We start from the raw sequence: 23766 nt of genomic DNA on the forward strand, positions 1-23766 counted from the left end.
CCTTCCAGGTGCCGCCGCGCCCCAGCGCCGGGGCTGGGCTTCTGTTTTGAGGAACCGCCGCACCCTCCTCTCCTTCCCGGCTGCTCGGCATCCTCGGGGCTGTCAACGCCTCTCCGGGAACTGCCGGCCACGATTTTGGTCTGGTTTAGGTGAGCGGTAAGGGAGAGGGGCCCCGAAAGGCCCTCGGCCCGCGCGCTGGGGGCTCTAAAGGAAGTTTGGGGCGCAGGCCCTGCGGGGGCGCAGGTGCCCAGAGCCTCACGCACTTGCTCCCTAACCCGAGCGTCGCTGCAGCCGGGAGCGGCCGGTGCGGGGGTGCGCGGCTTCCCCGACGAGCGCGCTGAGACCCAGAAGGGCTTAGACCGCTGATTTACCCAGGGTGGCAAGGCTAGCTTCTTCACAACCCTTAGTACAATCCGAAATTACCCTGTTCACTGTCACTTTTTTTGTTTGTAACAATCCATCCCCCCTCCGTCCCTCTCCGCGCAGTGTAAACTCCTTCAGGGCTGGTCGGTCTTGTTCAAGGGGCGTCCCAGCACCTCGCCAGGCCCAAAGCAGACCTTCAATAAACTACTCGTTGTACGAATGGGTGAATGGATGTGGGGGCTGCTGGCATCGGGGTAGCATCTTGCCCTTCATGACTTCTAGTTATGATGCTTCATACTCTGATCTGTTGGGTGATTAGGTTGCACGATGCAATCGCTGCCAGTTAAAACCCCAAGCCCAAGAATTAGTTTCGAACTTGATCCCTCCCTACTCTTTCCTCTGCAGCCATCTACAAGTGTCTCCTGTTCCACAGACTCTGCAGTCTTTAAGGCTTAGAGTAGGCAAAATAATTGTGTGTGCCTTAGGAGGGTGCATGTTGGAGGGGGAAGGAGATGTTTTTAATAAAGTCTGTTTTCAAGTAGCCAGAGTTTTCTGATTCAGGTTTCCCACCATAAATAATTTATTAGTGTGGTAATAGTAAAAATAGCTTGTAAAAACACTGCAGAAGGTCCTAAACAAGTGATAAACACTATGATCGTGCTAACAGATGGGACAATGTTGGGTCTGGCCTTTGTTGGAGAGAACTGATATCCACAAGGGGACATAATTAAGGGATGTGATTATTATAGATGCCTGCTAGTTACATGTCAGCAAGTTACATCACTCTGGAAAGCACAGAAGGCAGAAGATTTGAATTCTAATTCTGCTAGAGCGTCATACTGCTGTCTGACCTGGATGAATGATTTAAATTCTGGAGGCTCAGTTTTTTGAGCTATCAAAACAAAAACAAAACAAAACAAACAACAACAACAACAAAAAAACCAGAGCCTCTAATGCTTCCCTTTCAGGATTATTTAGAAAGTGCTGTAAGGGGGATTACTGGTTCTCATTCTTTCCTCCTCTTTGGTAATGTTATATACCCACATGACCCATGGCCTCCTAGTGAGATGTACTTCTTTGAATCTTTTTTTTTTTTTTTTTTTTTTACTTCTTTGATTCTTGACATTGGACTTGGCCATGTGACTTGCTTTGGTCAGTGAGTGGGATTGCTGGTGGATATGAAGTGAGCAGAGGAAATGGTGTGTGTGCTTGTCTGGTTGGTCTTGTCCTCTTGTGTTTCTATGAATGTCATGGCAAGAGTATACACTGGGGGGATGCCTGGGTGGCTCAGCAGTTGAGCGTCTGCCTTTGGCTCAGGGGGTGATCCCAGGGTCCTGGGATGGAGTCCCACATCGAGCTCCCTGGATGGAGCCTGCTTCTCCCTCTGCCTATGTGTCTGCCTCTCTCTGTGTGTGTCTCTCATGAATAAATAAATAAAATCTAGAAAAAAAAAGAGTATACACTGGGTACACTGCTCCAGCCTTTGTCCCAGTATGGGACACATGGAGGAGACACCCCAGTTGCCTCACAGATATATTAGCAAGAAATATATATTTATTGTTGAATGCCACTGAGATTGTTGTGGCCCTTTGTTACTCAGCCAGTAGCTAAAAGGGGTTGAGTGGCTGAAAGTTTGTCAAAGTTTTTTTAACTTCTAAAATTCAAGAATAAGTAGGAAATCACCTTTTTAGGCAGAGTGGGGGCGGGTGCTAAGAACTAAACTCAGAAAGCCTCAGTGTTTGTGTCTAGTCCCTTGGCTCTATCCTCCTTCTCAAAAAAAAAAAAAAAAAATAAAGAAATAAAAAGTTGTGGTTATCATATCTTATCTTTTTTCTAAGTTTATTTTTTAAAATTTTATGTAAATTCAATTAGCTAACATATAATGTATTACTGGTTTCAGAGGTAGAGGTCAGTGATTCATCAGTCTTATGTAACACCCAGTGCTCATCACATCACATGCTGTCCTTCATGCCCATCACCCAGCTACCCCCTCCCCTACCCCCCTCCCCTCCAGCATCCCTCAGTGTGTTTCCTATGATTAAGAGTCTCTTATGGTTTGTCTCCCTCTCTGATTTCATTTTGTTTTATTTTTTCCTCTCTTCCTCTATGATTCTCTGTTTTTGTTTCTTAAATTTCACATATGAGTGAGAGCATAGATAATTGTCTTTCTCTGATTGACTAATTTCTCTTAGCATCTGGTTCCTCCCTCTGGTTCCATCCACATCGTTGCAAATGGCAAGATTTCATATTTTTGATGGCCGAGTAGTATATATATTCCATTGTGTATATACACTACATCTTCTTTATCCATTCATCTGTCGATGGACATCTGGGCTCTTTCCATAGTGGCCATGATATCTTAACCCAGCCTTCTTCTGAGGTGTCAGTGACTGCTTTAGATTTCCCCTACCATTAAAAATCTAACCTGACATTTCTTCAAATACATGGTCTCTACTAGAAAGCGGAGCTGAGCCCCTCAGGATAAAGAACGTGCTAGGCCATGTCTCAAACAATTACCTTCATAACAGATATTGGTTTGACTTTGCAAAATCCCTGTGATTGGAGGCCTTATCTTAGAGCTTTTGAGAACCACAAAAACAAAGTATCTGTGTCTTGGCTTCATACTGAAGATCTAGAGGCAGAAGGATGCTCTGAGAATTTCACAAAGCACAGACTGGGGAGGACCAGTGTGGCTTAATGATTTGAGCAGGGCACATAATGCCAGAACCATGATGGTGAGTTCCTTTGCCTGGACACAGAGCCTCTGCCTCTCCTGAACAGCTTCACGTAGCAGATTGTCCACATTATATGCTGGGGATTTAATTTTTTAAAAAATGTGTGCTTCTCCCCTATGGGGCTGTGAACTCCTTGTGGCTGGGGCTATGTCTTATTGCTTTAGTCATACAGCACCTATTTATGGTGCTTGCTACGTGACTGGCAACCAATAAATAATTCAAAAAATGTTGTTCAACTACTCTGGGATGCTGTTATTCCCATGTCTTCACCTATTGACATCTTATTACTCCTCAGACATAGCAGAGTAGGGAAGGGATGGGTCGGCAGCCCCAAATCCTGCCCTGCAGAGCTGAATCCTCCATAAGTGGTGGAAGATTAAAAGTAGTACCTCCATAGGGAAAGAGGTTAAAAGGTATCACCTTAGGGGGGAAAAATGTTTTAAGTGTTTAAAGGTATGTTCCCCTCATGGCAGCTGCTAGCCATGCTGAAGACCCAAGGGGCAAGCACTTTGCAAATATCATCCTGTTTAATACCCCTCACAAAAGCCTGTGAGCTGGGTATTGTTATTCCCTATTTTATAGATTAGGAAGCTGAGGTTCTGAAAAGTTAGGTAGCATGTCGAAGATGAGCCAGCTAGTACGTGATGAAACCCAAGCTGGTACCCAGGTCTATCTCCAACCCTAGCTGGAGCCAGGTTGGGTTCAAATCACAGTTCCCCACTTAAATAGCTGTGAGACCTTGGGCGAGTTACTTAACCTCTGTGTGTCACAGTTTTCTCATTGGTGAAATGGGACTAATGATAGTACCCACCTCAAAGGGTGTTGTGAGGATTTATTGAAATAATATGTATACAGCACCTATAAAGGTGCCAGCACCAATGGTAGTGAATATTATTACCTTTAGGCAAAATTTGCATCTCCGTCTTTTACTTGCTTACGTTCATGTCTACCCCCCAAATTTTAAGTTTTGAGGGCATGGAGCATAGCTCACTCAGCTAATCTCCAGATATGGGAAAAACTGCCTATGTTGGAGCAAATTATACAATGAGATGAGAGCTTGCATACTGTTAGTTACTGTTTATTGCACCGGAACCATGGAAATGGGCCTTATTCTGTTCAGAAGACTATATTTCCAAAGGTAAGCCCAACATGATCTTAGCCTGCCCACTGCCCCATAAGGCTGCTTAGAGAATTTGTTTGTAGAAAGGATTGAAAACCTGATAAATACAAAGTGTTCTGTAGCTTCTAATCCCAAAATGGCATTTGTTTATAGTTTTGGCTGAGGGACTACTTCTCACTAAAATGCAATGGTATTTTGTTTTTTCATAGTTTCTCTTTCTGAAAGAGTATTTAAAAAAAAAAATAACTTATCAGCAGTAGTTGTAAGTTAAAAATAACTAGCTTGTTGGGTGGGGCAGGGGCTGGGATCAACCAAATCTGTTGGCTCACCCTGTCTGAGTTAGAGCGAATTTTATGAAGGGGGAGCCAGAAGAACTTGGGATATTAATTTCAACCTGTCAGTGTTGTCATAGGACCGTGTGTTTAATGCCACAACAATTTGCATATGACCCTACACCCTGTCTGTCTAGGGTGGGGTACCCTTGAAACAGTGTGAAATACGTCTGTTAGGTGTGTTTGAGCAGGAACTGCTGGCTGTGTGTTATTTTTGGGTCTCTGGCTGCCATGAGTCCTGCCAACTAAATTAAAGTTGGTCAGACACATGTCACTGAAAATATTCTCATTACTTTAATGAGAATCATTTGGCATTCCTCAAATGTGGGCCTGATTCTGTTTTTGAGAGAGGGTCAAGGGCATTTTGTTATAATCCTTCTTTCATAGCCCAGTTCAATTTTAATGAAAATTCCTTCTTTTTTTTCTTTTAATAAGTAGCAAATAGGATTTGGAGACAAGGCTGCTAACTTTTGTAGAATATAGAGAAATGAATGAAACCATAACATTTTACACAAATAGCCCAGACTTCTGGTGTCTTTTTATAAAAACACATTTTAGAAGGAGGATGTTGAATTTGTTACGGATGTCAAGCTTTAAATGCAATATCAGTGCCTGAAATTGGTTAAAGCCATCATATCTGTAACCTTTCAAATGGTATCTTGAATGGTTGGGTAACACATTTTAGTTCTGAGATTTCTCATATACAAGAATAACTTGGACTGAAATTCACCTAGACATGGTGTCTTGAGGTTTACTTACAGCGATAAGTAAATGTTTATCACTTATTAGCGATAATGCTAATGTTTATTTAATGTTGCAAAGTTAAGTATTTTTATCCCCATTTTATAGATAAAGAGACTAAGGCTCAAATATGCTTAACATTTATTCACAGGTCTGCTTAAAAATCAGAACAAACTTTTCGAGAGGTTAACTAATCCAATTCCCTCCTTTTACCCTTGAGAAGGCTAAGTCCCTAAGAAGAGAGACTTATTTCACTTAGCATAATATCTTCTAGCTCCATCCATGTCTTTGCAAATGGCAAGATTTCATTTTTTGGGAAGAGAGACTCACTTGAACACGGAGCTAGTTAGTAGCAGGCCTGGGAGTTAGGCACCCTGAGACCAAACCAACAGGGTTGGAATGTTCCATTAATCTTGCTATACTGACCAATGTCCATGAGAAATGTAAATTTTGAAGTAAAATTCAAATCCTCTGATTTATATACTCCAGTGATCAGCTTTTATTAGGACTTGTCATCGGTGAGTTCGTTCCAAAGGGTACAAGAAGGACAACTGGATCCCCTAAAGAGGCTGCTCCTCAAAGTCAGCTAGGATCCTAGAGGAACAGTAGAGTTGAAAAATCTGGCGCCTTGTAATTACCTGACCCTCAGACTGAGTGTAGATCTGCGGCTTGTTACATGTTGACAGTGTTGTAATCACTGCATGTTTTGACTCGTCAATCCTGGTGATTGGAGAAGTGGTTTGTGAGTCATATGGAGTGTTTCCTCATATGAGTTAATTATTGAATTGTCAAATCCTGGAGCAGTCACTTAACCTGTTTGGTGTTCAGTTTTCCATTTATATACACACATATTGTGAAGATGGCCATATGATTCTATGGGCATCGTTGATGGAAGGGGTCATCATTAATGATTGCAAATTTTGTTTGGGAAATAGAAAAACACGAGTCTCTCCTGTCTTTCTTGTTGGGTGGCTGTTTGTTCTAGCCATCATTTTTCCACAGAAAGCAAAAGTCTATAGATGTGTTGCGCTCCCTGCTGTATGCCTGATGCCTGGCACATATCGAAGAATCAAAGTGCCAAGGGGGTCTCGGTGTGTATGGAACTGAATTGCTAAGTTGTAACCTAGAAATTGTGGTCCATGAACTGAAAACCATTTTACTGTTTGTCTCAGATGATTCAATAAAAATAAAAATAAAATGAGCCCGTGAGTTTTTTTTTTTTAAAACAGCAGTACATTCATTTCAGGAAGAAGAATGTAATTTAAAAATAAGTACAGAATGTTCATCTTCTTTCCCATTCTGACTACAGCCTGAGAAATTCAGTCCCTTAAGGGACATAGTATTTTCAACCAGGGTTTACTGTTGATAGTAATTTAAGAAATAATTTAGTCTTTTAAACATCTGCTTTGCTAAAAATGGTATTGTATAATAGCTTTTGCTAAACGTCTTCAAACTCTGTATTTATTGAAGAAATGGGGCATAAATTAGATTTTTTTTTCTCTCCTCTGTCAGCTAAGCAAAAGGAGTGGTTATCCTTAGTTCTGGTTTCGATCATTTTACAGGCTGAAAGAGTATCATTCATTCATTGTCTCAACAGGGCTACATCGTGCCTTTGCTATGTTCCTGGTGCTCTACTAAAGCCGCTTAGGGACACAAAGACAGAGCATTGACTCTCAGGGAAAGTATAGGCTCTAGGGAGAGAGAGACATACAAATATGTATTCCTAAAGTTATGTGGGGTGTGCAGTGACAGGGATTGGCACAGTGTTTGTTGGGACACCCATGAGGATGAATGGAACCATGAGGTGAGGCTGCCAGGAGTTGCTCCTGAGCTGGGTCTTAAAGGATGATTAGGAAGGGATGAAGCAGATGGAGAGAAAGATGGGGGGGTTGGGCGGAGAGCGTCCAGGTAGAGGAGACAGCAGGAGCAGTGATAGGAGGGGTGGAACAGCCTGGGGGACCTTGAAGGACAGAATGTGAGCAGAGAGTGAGGAGAGCTGGGGATGGAGGGGGGTGGGGGCAGGTTGCAGAGGGCTCCATGTGGTCTGGTAGAAAGTGGGGCTTTATCTGAAGTGATGGGAGTGTCAGAGAGCTGTAAACAGCGGAATGACTCAGGTAGGTTGTGAGGTTGTGCTGTAATAGATATCTCTAGGGGCGGGGGAGAGCATAGGGGCGGATGGAAGAAGTACACTGCATGGACAGGAGACAGGTCAGGAGGTGTCACTATTTCCAGGCAGCAGCTGATGAGCGTCAGAGCCAGGAGGGTGGTAGCTGGGGCCACCGGTGAGGAGGGGATAAACTTGAGACTCCTGTAGGAGGCAAACACCCAGGACTCGGTGATTGATCCCATGCAAGGGATGAAGAAAGCGCAGTGCCAAGGAGGGCTTTCCAGATCCTTCTTTGGGGAGGGAGTGCGGAGGGAGGGAGGGCGGGAGGGAGGGAGGGAGGGGTGGAGGGAGGGAGGAGGAGGGAGAGAAAGAAAGAAAGACGTGCAAGCCAGGGATAAGACAGTGAAGGCTGGAGGCGGGAGTTAGGAGGGGAGTCGTGTATGTCGTTTGAGTTTTTTCTTTTCTTCCTCCTTCCTCCCTTACTCTCCTTCACTTCCTTCCTTCCTTCCTTCCTTCCTTCCTTCCTTCCTTTCTCTCTTAGCTCTACACTCAATGTGGGGCTTGAACTCACGACCTCAACATCAAGAGTCAGATTCTACTTTAGGTGGAAGAAGAAACAAACGATTGAGTGGAAGGCTAAGGACTAAGTCTCACTGTTCTGAGTGAGACCTCATTTGCACTGGTTTGAGGACCATCAGCAGGACGAATTCTGTTGCCTCTGCCCTTGGGAGATTGCTTGTGTTGCAGGAGGGACTCCTTTCGAATTGCCTAGGCCTGTCCAGGGAAGAGGCAGGAACTCCATTTAGAACAACATTCAAACAGTTATCTTCTCTTTTTGTCCTCCACTATCTGATCCATCTTGAATAAGATGTTTTTTTTTTTTCCTGCCAGTAGTTATAACACACAGTCCTGTCCCATGAAATGAAATGTTCCATTTCAAATGCCTTAAAAAATGTTATGAATATATATAGTGCTGTTCTCACTACAAATAAGTTATAACAAACTTTCTTTTAAACAAAGAAGCAGAGGGACTGCTTGGCTGCGTGGCTCAGTGGTTGAGCGTCTGCTCAGATCATAATCCTGGGGTCCTGGGATCGAGTCCTGCATCAGGCTCCTCCCAGGGAGCCTGCTTCTCCCTCTGCCAGTCTCTGCCTCTCTCTGTGTGTATGTCATGAAAAATAAATAAAATCTTAAAAAAAAAGAAACAAAGAATGAAATTGCCTAAGACGAACAAGTGAATGGATGTGTGCTGAAAATTTCTTTGATGTACATATTATTATGTATATATTTTTTACCATCCAGTTTGTACTGCCTGCAACCCCCCTGACTTAGGTGGGTGGGGGGATGGTTCAGGTATCTTGGCGGGAGGTAATGCTGACTTCCAAATTTAGTATCTAAAGGGACCGGATCTTCTCTCTCCCTGCTGTGGTTCAGTCAGGGCCAGGCATGTGACATGTGACATCACACACACTCTCCTACAGAAGTGATGGAAGGAGGTTTGGTGGTTCCTCATTGGGGGGCATTCCGGGCCAGCGTCACTGGAAGGGTGCTGACCTAGTTTGGCCCCTGCTGTAGCAGGTTTGCCATAATCCTTGCTGTCTCTGTTCTTGCCTTGGTTTCCCATGCCTGTTTCTTCAGCCTCTTGCTAACTGTATGGACCCCTATAGTCTTCCAACAAACTCTTTGTGCTTAGAAGAGCCAGGGTCATTTCTGTTGCTTGCAAACAGTAGTCGTGACAGTGTGGAACCTCCATGTAGGAGAAACACTCAGAGCCTGGGTTACATGCAAATACACTGTCTCCTCTGCCCATCACCCCTCCAAGTCCCTGTGGTCTCATGTGCTTATGTGTGCACTCGGGCCAATCGTTGAACTAGATCAGAGAGGATGATTTGTAAGTATTAGGACTTACCTAAAGAAATCATCTGCTGAGAAAACTGGACCCAAGCCCAGACAGGGGATTTTGGCTTGCACAAAACTGGCAGATTTAGAAATACGAAGACAGAGAAGAATGTTGAGCTGTCCATGTGTGAAAGTCAAAGATGAGGAATTGAAAAGCTCAGAGCTGTAGATTTTTCTTATAAATCCATGGCATGAACATCATCAGGGCAGCAAGGCTGAACCCGGAGAAAGTTCAACTCGTGATATCTTATAAATTCCCTAAGGTACACACTTTGTTACAATTTCTAAAATTGATGCTTCAGGTGTGGAATTTGTCTTGAAGGCAGGAGGAAGAGAGTAACATTTATTGAATACCTCTTGGGTGTCTGACTTTTATCTACATTAGCTTATTTGATTCACCCCCCAAACACTACAAGGTAGGTATAATATCCTTAGTTTATTCACAAGGAAACTGCGTAGTTAGAATCACACAGCTCACAAGTGGCAGAGCTGGGATTTCAATCCAGGTCTTTTAACTCTAAAGCTTGTACTCTTTCCATGAAATGATTCTACCTCCCAAAGTTTATGTGAGGGCAACAGGGAGCATAAGGACAGAGAAACCTGACTTCTAGACTTTGGGAAGAAAATCCCTCTATCATGTAAGTGAGACTCAGGACTGGAGACACAGCCAACTGGTTTTTGTCACAGCTGCCATTGTGTAGTCTGGAAGGACCTCAATTGTCTTAGTATCCTACCACTAAAAAAACCAAGGAGCTCACGTTATGACAAATGAAGTAGAGCACTGGGTGCTTGCTGGCAAAAGTAGCTGACTTGACTGTGTAACCCACCACTCAGAAGCTTGATAGAACTGTAGAATGACCTTCTAAAGACTGCTGGGGAGTAATGTTCTACAAGTTTAGGGCTCCTGTCTTACAGAATGTAGTAAATATAGTGTTTCTGCCATGTTCAGAAGGGGGGAGGTGGGAGTAGCCCCACCCCATTTTTAGACTGTCACACCTAACTAGCCCCACCTAGAGCACTTTGGCTTCCCATCCCTGAAATCTTGGGTTGGTGGGTTTGGAGGTTCTGATTTCCACCAGAGAGCACAGACATAGTTCCACTATAGTTGAAGCTGAAACTGTCCCTAGCCATTTGAGGCTCCTGCTATCACCAAACTAACAAGCAGACTTAAGGTCACTGTATTGACTGAAGTGATTGAACCTAATTATCAATGGAAATAGGTTACCGCTACCCAGTGGAGGCAAGAGAAACTATATCCAGAACCCAGAAAATACACTGGGTTACTTCTTAGCACTGCCTTATACAATAATAATGGTTACTAGTAAACCGTGATAATCCAGCCAGTACAGTACAGGGTCCCTAAGGGCTCTGATCTTCAGGAAATGAAGAGATGACTCATCCTATCAGGTAATAAAACTCCAGCCAGCTGAGGTGCTGAGGGAGAAGGTGGAATGGCAGTGGGTGGTAGGAATTGCTGATTTTCTTCCCATGACCAGCAACTGAAGTTTGGATTGTTGCTGTTATGTATGTCTTTCCCAATTCATTATAATTCTCTTTTGGGGCTCTGCTCTCTGCTGCCTCATGTGAAGGGTATGCTACAATAGAGGTTCCAAGTGAAAGTGTGACTGTATTGACTTTTCTTTACCATGCATGACACAGTGGTTTATGGGACTTTGGGTCTCCGGGATGTTGGGTATGAGTTTCTTCTTCTGAATGAGGGGCAAGATGGATGCTGAGTAGATGGAAAAGGAATGAATCATGAAGGTTACTCTCAGCATCACTCCCCTTTCCCTTCTTTCTAGTCCATCCAGACTACCTCACCTGGGCTTCCTTGTGCTCTGTTTTCTGGTTGGGTTTGTTCAATGAAAGTTACTGGCAAAAGATCAGAGAGCTCTAGAGAGAGAGAGAGACTCTAGAGAGAGAGAGAAAAATTTCTTCCTCTCTTTGTTTCAGCACAGTACGTTTAGCCTTTCCATGACTTCAGTTCTTGCCAGGCAGCTGCTTTGCCCTGATTTCAGCTCTGACTGGACTCTGCAAAATCACTTTCTTCCTCTTGCCCCCAAGGCCCAGAGGTAGTAACAACTTCCTGCTGCCCTTGCCTCTTGTGGGCTCCCTTAACTCTATCCACACCTCTGTAACTGATCCTTTCATTAAAACCTCTTAAGTCAAACCATTTGAGCAGAGTTTTATAACCTGCTGGGCCCCTGTGTGATACAAATTGGGATCTGATTTCATTTTACTGAAGCATAAAATGATCATTTTATTCATTTTATTGAAACAGTCTTCATTTTCCCAGAGGCTATGTAGTGGTGTTTCTCGAAAAAGCAAGGATTCCTACAGTATTTAAATCAATTTGATCTACAAATGTTCAATTTACGTGCAGCCTTTCAGGAAGAAGGCAAGCCAGATATAATACAAAATAAGAGGGGGATATCTTAAAAGTGTCTTTTACCTTAAAAAGTTAGGCAAATAGACTTTCCTCCCAGCATTACTTATGACTAGTAACATCATTTCATTGCTTTAAATGAGAAAGTTGATTTCTAATGACCTGTGGTAGAATTTAGCTGTGACTCTACCTTTTCTTTCAATAGCCTGTCATCAAGTTATAATCCTTTGGGATATGTCATAATCATATTTATTCCATCATTTATTCCTTCTCCAAGCTTTTATTTTGTACTTATGGAATGCCACACAGAATCCTAACATTGGTGAAACAAAGATGAATGGGGTATGGCCTTTGCCCACCAGACACAGACTGAGCACAGGGACAGAGCCGTGGGTAAACTCATTCCAGCCTCCGCTTTTGAGTGTCTCCATAAGTAAAAAAACAAAAACAAAAACAAAAAACACAACTATTTGTCGAACACTTGCAATGTGCCACTGCTAGGTACTGGACGTATAACACTGAAAGGAAAAAATGCAAGAAACAAACGCTCCAAAAAAAAACAAGCAAAAAAGAAAAACAAGCAAAAAAGAAAAAGCCAAATGAACAAAGCTGTCCTAAAGACCAGCACCCCAAAACACATAGTCAGATGGTCTCTGCAGTCATAGCCTTTAAATTTAGGGAGCTAGTGCAGAGTTGACTTGAGGATTCAACAAGGTGTTCATGGAACAGCAGGCACATAGTAGATGCTTAATAAATGCTAGAGATTATGAGCATCTACTTGGGGAGACAGACCCATTGCACTAAAATGTAATGTATAGTATATATGTGCAAAATAGTAGAGGAGCATTAGAGGAGGAAGGAACTCACTCTGTTAAGGGGAAGTCATGGAAGGTTCTACAGGAGAAGTGACAGCTGAAGGACAAACCTCACTTCACCATAGAAAGGACAAGGAAGGATGGCATTCAGACAGAGGGCAATGCCATGCAGGAGTGAGAGAGCCCCAGGGTGTTTGGGAAAAGGTGTTGACTCAGTGTTGCTGGAGCAGAGGTTGCATGGAAGGAGGTGGGAAACGAGTCTAGAAGGCAAGTTAGAGCCTGATTGTGAAGACCCTTCTCCTCCACTGTATGGAGGGCAGAGAGTCTTTCGGAAGTGAGGTGAGCATCTTGCATAGTGTTCAACCCTACGGCACTGGAGACATGTTGGAACCAGTGTGTCTATCCCTGTGGGTGGGCACTCTGTGTTCTTGTGCTTTCAACATTTAAAAAACTTTTTTTTTAATTGGAGTTCAATTTGCCAACATATAGCATAACACCCAGTGCTCGACCCGTCAAGTGCCCTCCTCTGTGCCCGTCACCCAGTCACCCCAACCCCCCGCCCACCTCCCTTTCCACCACCCCTTGTTCGTTTCCCAGAGTTAAGCGTCTCTCATGTTCTATCACCGTCTCTGATATTTCCCACTCATTTTCTCTCCTTTCCCCTTTAATCCCTTTCACTATTTTTTATATTCCCCAAATGAATGAGACCATATAATGTTTGTCCTTCTCCGACTTGACTTACTTCACTCAGCATAATACCCTCCAGTTCCATCCACGTTGAAGCAAATGGTGGGTATTTGTCGTTTCTAATGGCTGAGGAATATTCCATTGTAAACCACATCTTCTTTATCCATTCATCTTTCGATGGACACCAAGGCTCCTTCCCCAGTTTCACTATTGTGGACATTGCTGCTGTGAACATTGGTGTGCAGGTGTCCCGGCGTTTCACTGCATCTGTATCTTTGGGGTAAATCCCCAGCAGTGCAATTGCTGGGTCGTAGGGCAGGTCTATTTTTCACTCTTTGAGGAACCTTCACACAGTTTTCCAGAGTGGCTGCACCAGTTCACATTCCCACCAACAGTGCAAGAGGGTTCGCCTTTCGCTTTCAGCAGTTTTAAAGGCTGAAGCAGCATTATGAACTCCTAAGGCTGGGGAGACCAATGGATCCAGAGAGCTGTTTCACAGTACAGTCTCCAAATATGGTACTGGATCACATGTTTAAATGGCATCCCTCCTCAGCAAGACTTTTCCAGAGAAAGCACATAGATCAAGTGGGATAACACCAGTTACCTTTTGTGACATAGCAGAAATATAAAGTACAACATGAAGACCACCACTACAAGCTTCTGGGATTGGTAGGTGTCAGAGGATTGATGCCAAGGGCTGCTTTATTTTTCTTATCTATCTTCCAGAACCAAAGGAAAGAAACAGGGGCCAAACAACAGACTGAAAATCCATGACGTTACATTTATTGAGCACATAGAGTGTACCACGTACAGTGCTGGGTGCTGCTGATTCAAAGATGAATAAAATGAGGTCCCTGGTCTGGAGGAACTTACGGACTAGTGAAGGAGACCATTGTGTCTTTAGACTGTGTCTGCCGTGTATCAGACAAGGTGTTGGGCTCCATACGTTATCCCATAATGACCGTGAGAGGCAAGTATAGTCCTCCTCATCCTCAGATGTGAGAACTAAAGTTCCTGGAAGCTGAGTTCTTTGCTTGAGGTCTCATAGTTGGGATATCACTCAGGATCCCTGCAGGGAACAGATGACACACTCAGACAGGGGTACGTGAGAACAGTTTAGTAAAGGGACAGTTTACAATGGTGTGGGCAGGGAAACCAGCAAGGGATGGTGGGGCGCTCTGGGGACAGCGGAGGGGAGGAATATTTCTGCTGCAAGGCCCCCCCCGGGGCAGGTGGAGGGAGCAGTTAGAGGAATCTGGAGAGAGGAGCTGTGGTTACAGGGGAGGGCTGCCACAGAAGAGCATTGGCCTTGGTAAAGGAGATGGCCACGTCCCAGGACTTGGGAGACAGGAGCCAACGAGGGGCATCTGGGTGGCTCAGTGGCTGAGCGTCTGCCTTTGGCTCAGGACGTGATCCGGGGTCCTGGGATTGAGTCCCACATCAGGTTCCCCGCAGGGAGCCTGCTTCTCCCTCTGCCTGTGTCTCTGCCTCTATGTCTCTCATGAATGAATAAATAAAATCTTAAAAAAAAAAAAAAAGGAAAGAAAGGAGCCATCGGGAATAAATACCCTGGCCCCACTCTCTTCCTGACGTTTAGTCTCCCACCTATCCTCTCCCATTGATAAACCCAACTGGAAGCTGGAGGGCAAGAATGCCCACTGAGGCAGCTTCTGGCACACAGGGCAAGGCAGAGAAGGGCAGAGGTTGGGTCTGGAAGGGCAAATGGGAAATAGCCAGCACAACTGGTACGGGATAAAGAGGAGGTTAAACTTTTCTGATGTCATGACTTCCACTTGCCACGCTAAAGCAGCAGCTGGCTGGCTGGCTGACACGTGGCTCACCTTCACAATTACCTACGGGGTACCTGCCAGCAGGATTAAACAGCACGGGAAGGCGGGGCGGACGTGTGTTGTTTTTGACATGGATCATCTCCCTTCTTTTGGCAAGAGTTCCCCTCCTTGATACTTAACACATGTGCGTGGGGGCATGTGGCCCAGGTGAAGCAGTTCTCCGCTTGGGGGTTGGAGGCTTGGCAAAACCGACCCTGAAAGTTAGAAATGTCTCAATTTCCTGTGACAGGCCCAGAAGGCACCCTCTCGGCAAAGGGGACCAGGAGGTTTCAGGCTGGAGGATGTGCTGCTGGGAGAACCGCATCCTCAGGTGCCCCATTTCCTCTTAGGGGATGCATTTGGTTTGTAGGATGGGAATATGCCTGTATGGAGTGAGGTCCTATTGAAACTCCTGCAATGTCACTTTAAATGATTGCAACAAGTGCCTTTTGTCAAGATACTTCATGTCGATCTGACATCTGGGTTCTAGGAGCAACTTCTTACTGGACCATCTTTTTGTACAGCTATCTTTTAATCATCTTATATAAATATAACTGGTTATATAGTTCCGGGCATCACACATGGGCGTGAATCACAGCCATGAAGTGATGACCAGTGTGTGGGCTTCCATAGCCGTTTTTCTAGAAGGTCTAGGAGACAGGGGCTGAGCACAACCCTGGCTAGTCATCCTGTTGGATACAGTGAGGCATTCAGGGCATGTGATGCAAACAGGGTGAACTGCCAAACTCGTGCCATGATCTAGGAAGTCTCTTTTCTGCCCTAGTTGCAGATCCTGCAGCTGCTGGCAGCTGTCTTGCCTCCGTGAGACAGAAGCTGGAGAGAACAGAGTTGACTCAAAGGATGGGCCCAGCTGCAGATGCAGGCTAGAGTGACCCAATGATCCCAGACTGTCCAGAGTTTAAAACTTAAAGTTCCACATCCCAGGAATCTTCTCAGTCCTGGGCAGACTGGGACAGTCTTTACCTCAAGGACAGAGGTATATGTCCTGTCCTGATGACATCATGTGAGCCCCCAAGTTCCAGCCCTGTCTGTGGACTTTCACTGGCTTCTGTCTTGCTCTGGCTCCCAACTAAGCCAGAAACGGGCTGCTTAGGAGACAGGAGCTTTTGCGTGGTTTAGACCAAGTCTCTAAAATCTTCTACGAAGCTTTGATTTCTCCATCTTTAAGATGAGTGGCTGGGTGACTTTTATGTCCTCTTCCAGCTCCATAAAGTTTATGCATCCGTGTCAGCCCAGTCTTGCAGCCTCCCCCCCCACCTTTTAACATCAAAACAAAACAAAACAGAACAAACCTGCTGTGCAGAGTGTTCCAAGATTCAAGCAATGTACTCGAGCTGATGTTATGTCCCTTGGCACAGTTTTACCTAGATGAAAGTGAGGACTATTAAAATATCTCCTTGCAACTTTTATGTGGGAAGAGGGCTGGAACACTAGGCATGAAATGGTATTTATTTTGCTTGTGATACGAAACAGCTGGAGAGTCTTCGTGAATCAGGTATGTTGCTCATCTGAGGTGACAGGTCTCAGGGTGGAGCTTCTGCAGGCAACCTGGGGCCGAAAGTGTTCTAAGCCACAGCTCTCTTTGCTTTTCTGTGGTCATCATGGTGAAGCAAGCACACCATCTCATCCCCCACCTCCTGCCTTTTGGTAACAGCTCCACCTCTCCTTTAGGGGCAGATCACCCCCTTTCTGTGTCGTTCCAGTGGGGCTGTTAATTACTGTGTCCACTTACTTCCTATGGGGGTTGCCAGGTAACCAGGCTAGGCCAATCATAGTCCCTCTCCCCCCACCCCTTGTCCTTCACAGTGATTAGCCCACAGATGGGCATTGGGCATAAGACCTATGTGGAGCCAATCAGGGTCTTCTCTGGAATTGACTTAGGTCTGGCGAGAAGGAGGGTCCTTGCCATGGGTCTGCTAAGCCAGAAACGTGTGCATCAAGGGATACCAGAGGCTGTTTTTCTTAGTAGCATTGAGGAAAAACGATCAGCATTAAGAGAGAAAGAAGGCAAGCACCAAGGGAACAGTGATGGGGAATGGAATGAGAATGAGAGCCCTCTGTAGAGATATTCTCCGCATATCATAAAATGGACCCTTTTCAAGGGTACAGTTCAGTGGTTCTTAATGTGGTCACAGGGTGGTAGCTAATCATCACTACGATCTAATTCCAGAACATTTTCATCACCCCAGAAGGAAACTGTCACCTTTAGCAGTCACTCCCAAATACACCCTCCTCTTAGCCCCTGAAGACCACTAATCTACTTTCTAACTTTCTAATCTCAATAGATTTGCCTCTTCTGGACATTTCATCTGAATAGAATCATACAGTCTGTGGTCTTTTGTGCCTGCCTTCTTTCACTCTGTGTATTGTTTTCAAGATTCACCCATATGGTAGCATGTTCTGTACTTCACTTCTCTGTACAGCTAAATCATGTCCCTTGTATGCACATACCACATTTTTGTTTCTTCAGTGGTCAGTTGATATACATTTGGCTTGTTAGGGGGCTATTAGGAATTACGCTGCTATGAATTTTTCACAGAACCTCACACAACTGTAATAAATTATTTCCATGTCTGTCTTTCCCATCAGATTATGAATCTATGAATGCAGAAGAGCTTATATGGTGCCTAACAGTTAGTAGGTGTTCAGGGATTACATATTTGCTGACTGCATAAAAGGATGACATAGGAGCATGATCCCCATTTTGCAGACAGGAAAGCTGAGGGTTAGGGAGATTAACTTGTCTAACTCAGGCAACTAGTGTGACCATTGCAGTTCCTCATTATAAACAACAGAAGCCGACTCTGGCTGATTTAAGAAGAAAAAGAACTTATGGAAAGCCTATTGGGGAGCTCACAGAATCAGCAGGAAGGCTCAGGCTTACAAAATAAAGTTGGAACAAGGGAGGCAAGATGGCGGTTGGGACCAAGGACAAAATGATGCCTGAGAAGCAGCCTAGTGAGGACATGGCTGGGATATCCCCGCCTTGCTCTGAACAGAGGATGTTACCAGCATAGCATTGCTACCATCACTGGCTCTGGATATCAGACATTGCTGCTAATGCTGCTGGCCTTACCAGAAGGCCTTTTCCATTGGCCCTACGACTTCTTTGCACCACCAGCTTCTGACTGAAAGCCCATGGGTCCATCTGATTGGCTGTGCTTAGCCACAAGGAAAGCTGGGAAAATGAATATCTGGCCTTTTAGGCTTTTCTGGTGGAGGTGGGGTCTGCTTTACCCCTTGGACTCCTATGGGGAGGAAGTCTCTGGAACAGGAAGATTTAGTGTTGGGTAGGAAAAAAAACCCAAAAACTTTAGTAATAGGCGGAAAGCCACATCTCTTCAAATTGAGTGCACTATAGTTGTTGGATAGCTTCTGAGAAGAAGCCCAGTCCTCTGAACCTTCTGAGTCAGTGAAAGCCTTACCATGTTGTTTTTCATCGAGTCCTCACTCTCCAAATGTCAGGTGTCAAAACTATGACAGGTCATCATGTACTGAGGGAGGCCTATTAATTTCTTATCTATCCCCCACCTTTTATTTTAAAAGCAAATCCTGCCAGAACACAGTGCCCTTTTAAATGTAAGCAGAATTGAGTGCCTAAAACAAAGCAAAACCAACCCAACCCAACCCAACCCAAGGCAAACCAAACCAAAAATACCTCGAAAAATATGAGGGCCTCAGCCCCTGATCTTGTCATGTACGCGTGATTGAAAGGTTTCCCTGCTGCTTTAGACCTCAAGAAGAGTGGCCTGATGCCTGTACCTATTTGCCACCCTCTGTTCCAAAGGGGGCTGTATTGAGAAACACGTGGTTTTTTCCTTGTTAATACCCCCAGGACTTGTCAGGAGTGAACTACCTGTGGCATTTCCTTGATATCACCTCAAGGAGAGGGACCATCCATCTGGTGCCCATGGAAAAGAGACCGGCTGCACCATCTGAGAGGCCTCACCTGGAATCAATCAGTTTTTTTATTAGATCTGTGTAAAAGTGCACCCCCTCTCTTTTGACAATTCAGCTACATAATCATTTACAACTACTAATGAGATGCCAGGCCTCTCTGTATTTAAGCCAAGAGACCTCACATTTGCTGGAACGTATTGGGAGGACATCCCAGAGACCAAGTCTGTCTCTCTTTGTTACCTTGAGTATTCCAGCTGGGGGTCGGGGGGATGGTGGTGGTGGCGGGGATCTTAGAGAGAATCTGGTTCCACCTTGATTATTTTATAGAAATTGGGGCCTGGAGAGATAAAGCACTTGCTCAAGCTTACACAGCTCACAAGTGACAGGGCCGAGGCAAACCTTGGTTCTCCCTCTCCAGAATGGAGGTAGGAACAGTAATAAAATATTCGTTTGTGGATCACAAGCTTGTTACAACATCAAAGAAGACAGATATGGACACAGTGTTATAAAAGTATTAGGTAAATTTAGCAGACCCTGAGCAAGTGCCTAATCTCCCAGCACCTCAATCTTATCACCTATGTAATGGGAATAATCTTATCAGTATGCGTTATTAAGTTGTGTGAGGATGAACTAAGTGAAAACGTGTAAATTGCTCAGGACAAAACTTGGCACGTTGTGTGTGCTAAATGAATGTTGGTCATCATGTTGGTTTATTGAATCTGTCACCCAAAGGTACCTTCAATTAGGTTCTGCTATTTGACCAATAAATTAAAAAAGTTAATTAAGTAGCTAATTACTCCCTTCCCAACTTTCCTGTGGAAATCTCTCCAAGAGCTCAGGTCTCACTGTCCTAGTTTAATGAGCTTCAGAGACAGGAGGAAGGGCTGACATGGGAACTGAGGAATGTGGCTGTGGCATCTTTTTGTATATGCAGCACCTGGGTACTGTCCTCAGGGGTGAGCTTGTTTCAAATCCTGGCTCTCCCAGTCGCTCGCTGGCTAGGTGCCTGTAGGCCAACCCTTTCCTTTCTTTGGCCATCCCTTCCCTTTACTGTAAAAAGAAGGCGTGAAAAGGCTCTTTCAGGTCTAGTTGTCTCTGTCAAATGTGTAGATGTCGGATCTGAGTTACTGATTTTCTAGAATAGGGTGGTATGAGTTGAGCTTGTGCATCCTGGAACCAGAGTCTTGGGTACAGGTGCTGTCTGCGTGACTGGACAAATTGCTTAACTCCTCCATGCCTCAGTTTTCTGATCTGTAAAATGGGGTGATAACAGGACTTCCTTCAAGGGTTGTTGTGAGGATTAAATTAGATAGTGTCTGGTATCTGGTGTCTCATGAGCTCCTAGGAAGGATGAGCTATGATAACAACAGCCACTGGAAGGTGTTTGTTTCTAAAGCTAACTGGTCTTAGCTTCTTCTCTCCATAGTCGGCCTTTTCCTTTGAAGCCAAGCACAAAGTTTTGGTAACTGAGAGTTCTGGTTGGTTGAAGGCTGGTTAACCAAGAGTTGGCTCCCCTCCTGTTTTGTGGCTCATTGAAATTTACGGATAGAATTTGCAAGGGGCCTGCTAGGTATCCGTTGGTACTTGTCTTGGGCACCTTCATTCAGAGGGAAGGAAAGGGAAGTGGGTTCCCATGCGGTTGCCCCCACTGTGAAACCATTAATGCAAGTTGGCCTCTGGGAGATCCAGGTTGGATAATATCCTACCAGAAGTGGAAGCAACTTCTTCAGAAAAAGAAAAATATATCTAATATCACATTTTGTCTGAGTGTACCAGAGAATATATTTTTCTTGGAGATAAATCAAAAAGAAGCAACGGCCCCATCCACACAAAAGTAGTAAGTAGCCATAAAATCTCCTGTGAACAGCTGCTTCTTCATAACCTGGACCCGGAAGATGTGAGTTCAAAGTCCAGGGTAGGATGATATTAGAGGCATCGCATTAAAAAACACAAAGAACATGGAGAACTGGTTATGGGTTTATGAGGCTGAATATTTGTTTTTTTAAAGAGTCTCCTTCCCATAGCTTTGCAAGGAGAGGAAGCTCTAGGGAATATTTCTCATTGACTTCCTGCAGAGTGATGGCGGTGGTGGGTGGTGGGTGGGGAGAAGAGCAAGGAAGTGGCAGAGGGGCTGTTTATCTGGTGATGGAAGAGCAAGTGAGCAAGTGACCTAAGTCCCAGCCCCTTTGTATAGGAAGTCAACTCAAGGGTCTTAGGTCAGCATCTGGGCAAGTGGTCCTTCTGGAAGAGAGGTCTTATTTTTTTATTTTAAGTTTTATTTTTTATTCATGGGAGATGCACAGAGAGGGGGGCTCTGAGATTAAATTCTAGCTCTGCTTCTAACTAGTGGTGAGACCTTGGATAAGTCAAGTAACCAAGTAAACCTCAGTTTTCTCATATGAAAAGTAAAGCTGGGAATACCTATCTCTCTGGGGTTTTGTAAGGATTTCGGGTAATATTTATAAAGCACCTGGCAGTGAGCCACAGTAAGTGCTCAATGCATATTAGTAGTAGTTGGGCACTAAAATTAATTGATCTGGGACAGAGTGGGAGGATAGTGAGGGCAGAAAATACACTGAAGGAAGGCCTAGAAGATGGTGCTCTTAGGGGACTGGATGGCTGGCGAGGTGGGCTGGGAGGTTACAGAGTGGACCCTGGGCAGTAGAAGAACTGAGAGCCATGGAAGACAAGCGGGTCCATTATCAATGTGCCAAGGACTCCATGGCCTGGAACTCAAGAGCTACCTGGAGACAGGACTCACTATAAGACCTTTCTTCCAGGCGCACCTAGGTGGCTCCGTGGTTGAGCATCGGCCTTCGGCTCAGTACACCGATCCTGGGGCCCTGGGATCAAGTCCTGTATCAGCTTCCCCGCAGGGAGCCTGTTTCTCCTTCTGCCTGTGTCTCTGCCTCTCTCTCTCTCTCTGTCTCTCATGAATAAATAAATAAAATCTTTAAAAAAAAGTAAGTCCTCCTGGTATGTTGTAGTTAGGTTTAGAGTGGGCAATGGTATAAGGTGATAGTATGTGGGAGACCAATTCCAAGATTATAAGGGCTGATTTCTCATTTATTGAATGACCTAAGGGGGTGTTGCTTTCTTTAAAGACACCAGAATCCAGGTGGGCCTTAGAGGCTTTCCCGCCCTGCATAGCAGGGAAGGTCCCACCCACCTGGGAAAACATAAAAGGTGCTGGTAAATGTTAAGTCTGGGAAGCGATGCACACAGCTGCTCTCATGAGCTGGCCAGGCACACTACTGGCAGGGAATTTTGAAATGGGACATTTATATTCCAACTTCCCAGGTGCTTTGTAAAATTCCTTAGTTCAGTTGCTTTTTATGACAACTCTGAAGGCTCTGATTCTGACATCACCCCAGACAGTGGAGGGCTGGGGAATGGTTATTTCTCCTAAAATTTCTTTCTCAGTGGCTGGATTCCCTGAAGGTAATATTCCTGCTTCAGGTTACACTTTAGGGAGTGTCTTTCCACTGGAACGAAGCCACCAGTTGGACTGCAGAGAGGGACTCAGGCCAGGAAAGCTGTGCTAGCAATGGGGCTACGGCAGAGAGCAAATAACCACAGGCCCCTGCAGCTGCCACTCAAAGAAAGAAAGCTGTTCTTTCTTTCTCTCTTATATCCTCTCCCTCCATATGGATGTCCTTAACAAGAGCCATGAAGGTCTCCAGTTACTCCGGAGTATTTGTTAGTGTTCCCAGCAGATGCATAAGAAGTAGAGTTGCCAGGAAGGGCCTTTGGTTACACAGACATTTCCCATGCAGAGTAAGTGACTTGGGGAAATTGTATATGCCTTTGGGCTAAGCTAGGTCAAGTGAGGCCAGGATGTATGAGTATCTGCTAGGGCATATAAAAGCTGGAAGGGTCTCATGGGTCCCAATCACTTACTTAGAGTCAGAGCATTTGAGAGTTGGGATTCAGGAGACACTCCAGGGCTCTGGGAAGTGACTTGCCCTGACAGGTGTCTCTTGAGTCTATTAGTCTATTGAGTCTATTAATCAAGGCACTTGGCTGTAAGTGAAAGAAACTTGAGGAAGAATAAAAGAGCAAGAGGAATTTATTGACCCATGTGCATGAAAAGCCTAGGGTGGGGAGGGGGACTCGTGGGCATTGGGGATGGCCAGAGATCCCCATGTCGCTGTGTTTTTCTCTCCACATCTCATCCTTACTCACTTCTGTGCTGGTTCAACACCAGGCAGACTTGTCTCAGTGGTGACCAAGGTAGCCAGTGACGTGTGACGTCTCCCAGCTTTAGTTGGCCTCGGAGCTGGTAATCCTGGAAATAAGAGAGATAGTCATTTCCAAAATTCCAGCCCAACTACCAGGAATGACATGATTGATCTGGCTTGGTTCGCATGCCCATCTCCTGAAGCAATTGCTCTACTCAGGAGAGTTCTGATTGGTACCATCAGAGGCTTAAGAGGATGGGGCTGCCCCACCTGAACCACCCAGACTATACATGGGGGACAGGGATTCCTCAGAGATGCTGGGTAGATGAGAAGGCTCCTCCACAATGAACATCTCTATGCCACCAGCATGGCAGGGCTGAAGGGCTGTGACACCTGCTCTCTGAGTTCATAGCCTTGCTGGGGAGTGTGGCTTGTCCTCTGCCTCTCCTGTAGAGTGATAGAATTGGTTACCTGTGGTAAGCAGGATGGTGCTCCTCCAAAGATGTCTATACATCCTACTCCCCAGAAACTATGAATATGTTATGTTACATGGCAGGGGGAATTAAGGTTGCAGATTAAATTAAATCAGATGACTGTAAAATAAGGAGATTATCTTGGACGATGCAGGTGGGCCTAATGTAATCACAAGA

This window comes from Canis lupus, chromosome 13 (genome assembly GCF_011100685.1).
Source record: "Canis lupus familiaris isolate Mischka breed German Shepherd chromosome 13, alternate assembly UU_Cfam_GSD_1.0, whole genome shotgun sequence".
NCBI classification, from domain to species: domain Eukaryota; kingdom Metazoa; phylum Chordata; class Mammalia; order Carnivora; family Canidae; genus Canis; species Canis lupus.